The sequence below is a fragment of the Triticum aestivum genome, chromosome 5A, assembly GCF_018294505.1.
Source record: "Triticum aestivum cultivar Chinese Spring chromosome 5A, IWGSC CS RefSeq v2.1, whole genome shotgun sequence".
In the NCBI taxonomy this organism is placed as follows: Eukaryota; Viridiplantae; Streptophyta; class Magnoliopsida; order Poales; family Poaceae; genus Triticum; species Triticum aestivum.
Window position 1 is genome coordinate 311,567,874 of NC_057806.1, and position 5,296 is coordinate 311,573,169.

The following is a 5,296-nucleotide window of genomic DNA, read 5'->3' on the forward strand; positions in this document are numbered from 1 at the left end:
TCACATACTTCTGATACTTCTTATCCCAAGGCAGGCTATTTCCGACAACCTCTTAATCCGTCCGATTCAAATTATCAGGGAACGCCTCATTCATCATCTGGCGAGTCAATGACCACACGGCTCCCTCCTCTTAAGACTGTTCCTGGGTAAACGCTTTGAACTTAACCTTTTGACACTTTATACTTGTGTGTTATACTAACCTTTATATATTTTCGTTTCAGAGCCAAGGTCAGGCCCAGCAAAAAGGCCAAATTGAATAAACCAGCGGATGATAACCCGACTGATGATAACCCGGCTGAAGATAATCCAGAACAGTTTTGAGACAAACGTTGATGACATACATGATGATCCGCCACCAGAACACCATGATACCTTTGCTGAACCGATGGAAGAGGATCCCACCGGCCGTGCTACTGACTCGCCAAGCCTAGCCAAAGCCGCAGATAAACCGCCAAGCCCGGCCAAAGCCGCTGAGGAACAATCAGACGACGTCATTGTCACTCGCATCGGCCACACCAGCCCTGGCAATCCTATCGCTTTATCAAAGCATAGTGCCAAGGAAGAGTTTTCTGCTATGGACAAGGGCAAGTGGAAAACGGATTTATCCAGCTATGCCCACCTCAACACTCAAGAGATTCATTCTAGTTTCTTGAACCGGTGTCTTCCAGTTATGCACGTTGTTGCCATGTCATTCGCTTGTGTGTTGTATCTTATTATGTCATCATGTGCATTGCATCGTCATGTTTTTAAAAACTTGCATTCGTCCAGGTTTTTCCAGTTCTCCCCGTTGTCCATTCTGAGCCCAACCACACTCGCACACGCCCGCGACATGTCCGAAATAGTATTTTATAAGTGGCCGAAAAATGTTCTCGAAATGGGTTGAAAGTTGGCATGTGGTGTTGTTTTGTTGTCAGTAGGCCACCTGCCAAGTTTCATCGCATTCGGAGTCCGTTTGACGTCCCAACGGATAACTATAGCGACAATATAGCCGGTCTTTTCGTCGGACGTTTTCGGTCTCCGAAAACTGCTGCCGGGTCTCTCTCTCTCTCTCTCTCTCTCTTCTCCCGCAGCCCTCGGCCTTCTACATAGTCACAACCAGCCCACCTAGGCCTACCTATCCTCCCTCTCGATCGGATCCATGGGTCGCGATCAGAGGCTCCAAAACCCCCTCCTAACCCCCCCCTTTTATCTTTGGCCTTTCATCAAACCCCTCGCGCGTCCGAAAGCTGTCCCGAACCCGAACCGCTCAGTCGTGACCATTGGGTCCGGATCATCCCCAAGCATCCCTAAAATTTCTTCATTTCTTTGTTTGGACGCCCTAGTCTATTTATCCGGATTCGTCTGATTAAAATCAGAGGGACCAAATGCCCCTATAAAAATCCACTTGCTATATATATAAGACCACCACCTACCAAATCAACCTAACCCTATTAGAATCTAGGATGGTTGTCCCATCCATACCTCCTCCCTGCCGCCACTCCACCTGGATCCTCGGGATCCATCCCGGACCAACCAGCGAGCCCCCCTCCTCCTGCTTTGATCCCCGAAGGGATCGAGAGAGCTGCCGCCGCCTCGTCACCTCCCGCGCCTCTCGACCCCCGCCTCCTCTGCATGCATCTCACCGGAGCAAGCCCCATCCCGATCCAGCCGTCGCCGGCGAACAACAGCAGCACCTGAGCCCCCCGCTCCCTGCCTCCTCACACCGGCGACCAACCCGACGACACCAGGCCCTGTCTCGCGCCCCTGTTTTTTTTCCTTCGTCTCCCTCGCTGCTCCCTCTGTCTCACCCGATTCTCTCTCTCTCTCTCTCTCTCTCTCTCTCTCTCTGTTCTCTGTAACAGCGCCGTCGCCTGAGGAGCTCCTCGCCTGCGCCGTCTTCAACCTCGTCGAACCAGGCCACCCCGGCCAGCCTTCCGCCACCTGCAAGCCAACCCCACCGCCGGCCGCCCTTCCCCATCTCGATCGGATCCAGGACCCCGCCACCTCCAGCCACCTCTCCACGGTCATGGCACCGCTGGAGGTTCCTTGCCTCGAGCCTCTGCCACGACCAGCACCCGACCAGCAGGTCGCCAGCGCGCCCGATGCCTCCTCCTCACGCATGCCTGGCCGCGCCACCGGACCTCGCAGGTCGCCGTGCCCTGCCATCTCCGTCTCTCTTCTTCCCTTCCCCTGTTTCTCTCTGAACTCTCTGTCTTTCTTCAGGCAACAACAGCCTCCTTCAACCTCGTCGCCTCAAGCCCCTGCTTCGTCTCCTCCTACGTGGATCCATTCGCCCTCGCGTCGTTCCCACGGGATCAGGCGCGTTCCGGCCGGGAAGAGCCCCGCCGCTGCGACCTCCTGCATCCTGCCGCCATGGCGCCACTGCCGTTCTCCTTCAGCGAGACTAGTAAGCTTGCACGTGCAATGCACGTCTTGCTTGCACATGCAAAGGTAAATAATGACAAATCATGATTAGATCAATGATGGGCATAGGGTCCATTGATTTCTCAAGAAACATACTATGAGCAGAAAATAAATGTAATATAAATGAATAAAGAATTGGTAAGAAAAAATATGATCCGAATAAAGGTTGCATTATGATGGAGAAAAATGTAACATATGTTTTGGATAACAGTGCCCAACCATGTTATGAGTTTCGTACAGGCACTTGAAATTTGATTGTGAGATATTCTCTATTCCTAGTCGATAATGCATAAAAATACAACTGAAAAGGGATATAAAAACCAAGCAATAATCAGCTTGGGCAACATTATCTCATCTCTGTTGAGATGTCTTCACCAAGATTCGGTTCTCTGCTTTCTCTTTACCCAACTTAATTACTGGAAAGGTATTTAAGTTCCTCATTGGTCAGCACACTACATGGGAGATCAATAATACTACCACTGTAAATCACTAAAAGGAGAGGACACTTCGCAAACATGTCTCATATTTCAGTATACTACTTTAGTACTTACCGCAGGTGTGGGAAGATGACAACAACAATCAAAAAAAGGTTTCTTGTCCCTGTAAAATCAGTGAATTGTTATATCTAAATCACATATTTGCTCCATTCAGTTGAACTAATTTTGACGAAGATCAATTTCAGGTCTAAAATTTCAAGCCTAATGAAAAACAAAATGCAATAGACATAACTGAATAATGGGTACATGATAGTAGGTTAAATAAGCCCATACAACTTGTGGTCTATGGAAATAAGAATTAGAATTCAAGCTCATACAAGTAAATAAATAGATTATCAAAAAGCTATATCAGGTTACAGAGCAACAATAGTGCTACCATGAGGTTGCAGTGAGGAATAGTGGAAAAAGAATAAAAAAATTGTGTAAGCATGAGAGCAAACTTCCTCCAATAATTTTTGTGTCAGTCACATAGCAGGTGCATTCCTGTTCTGATTAAATCAGATAACCAATGATGGAATAATCCCATTAAAGGGGATAGTTGCATTATTGTTCATGTTTTTCTTCACCGCAAAGATCATATATCTGAGTGTAGCCTCTGCAACTAACTTTCATCACCTCCCGGACCGTCATGGTAGGTTGTTGATAACAACAACAGTAACACAATCGCCGCGAGAAAAATGTGTGATGTAGCACAATGGTGACACCAACGCCTCCCGGCTGTGCCCAGCTGTGGCAACTGCCACACCCCACTGCCACCGGACGGCGCCCCCATCCAGGAGTACACAAGTTGCCCGCCAAGCGAGATCTTGCAAATCTTCTCTATCATTGTCATTGCAAAAGGACTTTCATCAGTGGCTCGCTGACAATCTCCCCCAAACCCTACAAGAGATTCAAGTAAGTTTAAACTTCCATTTTGCACATGTGCAATTGAGTCACTCACCTTGCTAGATTAGGTCAGATCTATTATCCATACCTAAGCCCTCCGAATTATTGTATTTTCCTGGCCAGATAATGGATCAACAAGCTTGTCCCTTCATATTGTCAAACACGGGCTGACTGGATCATCTACTTTGGTCATTCAAATTATAAAACACAATCATGATATTGAAATCTCATCTCATTCCATCACGTGAGCTTTTCCCAGTTTTTTTTAAAGAGCTTTTCTCAGTTTTGGACAAACTGAATGACGGTGACGATTTGTATATTGTAGCTTTTTCTTTCATACGCTTCACTGGGTAGATGGGAGAGCGCGCTGTGCCCTATGTTCAACCCCAAAAACCTTGATTCAAGGTTTGTAGGTCATAGTAGTTGTCATCACTCGCAAGCTTGCTTGTGCACTTTAAAAAACTGCATGACGAAGCACATCAAGAGCGGCAAAGGTGCTCTCAAGTTGTTATGCATATCATATGGCACATGTAGGACAACAAAATGACAGTCATCAAGGAAAATATATAATTACCAAATCAACCCCAAATCAGCACTCGCATCTCCATCTATGTATCAGACTACTTGGAACTGAACTGAATGTAAAGCAAGATTTAAGTGTTGACCATTAGTCCTCAATGTCCCATGTGTTCTCCATCCTGCTCCTGATTTTACTGTCCTACTCTAGTTCGTAGTCTAAATTTAGTTACTGGTTGCACTCACCCCTAAGTGAACACTAAAAGTTTTAACAGGATAAATCACACAGATATATCATTAATTACCTTAGTCAATAGAGTCCTGGAATTGGGTCACAAGATCCTGACAAAACTGACCGGAGTTTTCGTAGTTCTCTGAAACTTTTCATGTCTGGTTCGCTACTACTCACAGTTCTTTCTTGGATTAAATAAGCCCCATGAAAGCAAATTTTCTTGGGGTATACGACTGAAAAGAAGGTTGTAAAATTCATCAAAATCATCTAGAACAAAACAGTATGACATACTTTTTGCGCAAGTACTGTAAAAACAAGTATTACCTGTCCTAGCCTTTCTTTCTCAATAGTCTCTGGCTTGTACTGAAAAAACAGTATGACGTACTTTTTTACTCCTACAACTACCTTCGTGATGATCCGAAGAAAGTGTCGCAGACACTATGCACATTTATTTTGTTGGATTGTGCAGATCCAATTGAGCAGTCCCTAAAGCTGGAAGGACTTGAGAGAATTCAGTACACTATTATTAGGAGCCAACAATTCCGTTTCAGAACACAATTGCTATAGATATATGATGCTGAAAATTCCGTTCTTAAAATATCCTTCATATTTAAACTCGACATATCTAGAAAATGAGAGCTTTGGCCTTCTTCTGTTAACATGAAAGTAGCAGCTAGCAGCCATGTTGCAACTCCATATTTTAGACGCTTTCAATGAATACACAAGACATGCAAGGACCGCTCACAGTTTCGGCGGCAATGTG

At 45.8% G+C, this 5,296-nt stretch overlaps 1 long non-coding RNA gene across 2 annotated transcripts; it reads left to right on the forward strand.

The window, feature by feature from the left end:
- The first annotated feature begins 1,439 nt into the window (after positions 1 to 1,439).
- On the forward strand, positions 1,440 to 4,921 carry LOC123103091 (uncharacterized). Of its 2 annotated transcripts, XR_006449652.1 has the most exons (4): positions 1,440 to 2,127; positions 2,203 to 2,430; positions 3,536 to 3,794; positions 3,909 to 4,921. It is a non-coding gene; the product is annotated as an uncharacterized lncRNA (long non-coding RNA). The 2 variants fall into 2 exon arrangements; XR_006449651.1 differs by having other exon boundaries at positions 3,536 to 4,921.
- Positions 4,922 to 5,296: the final 375 nt, after the last annotated feature.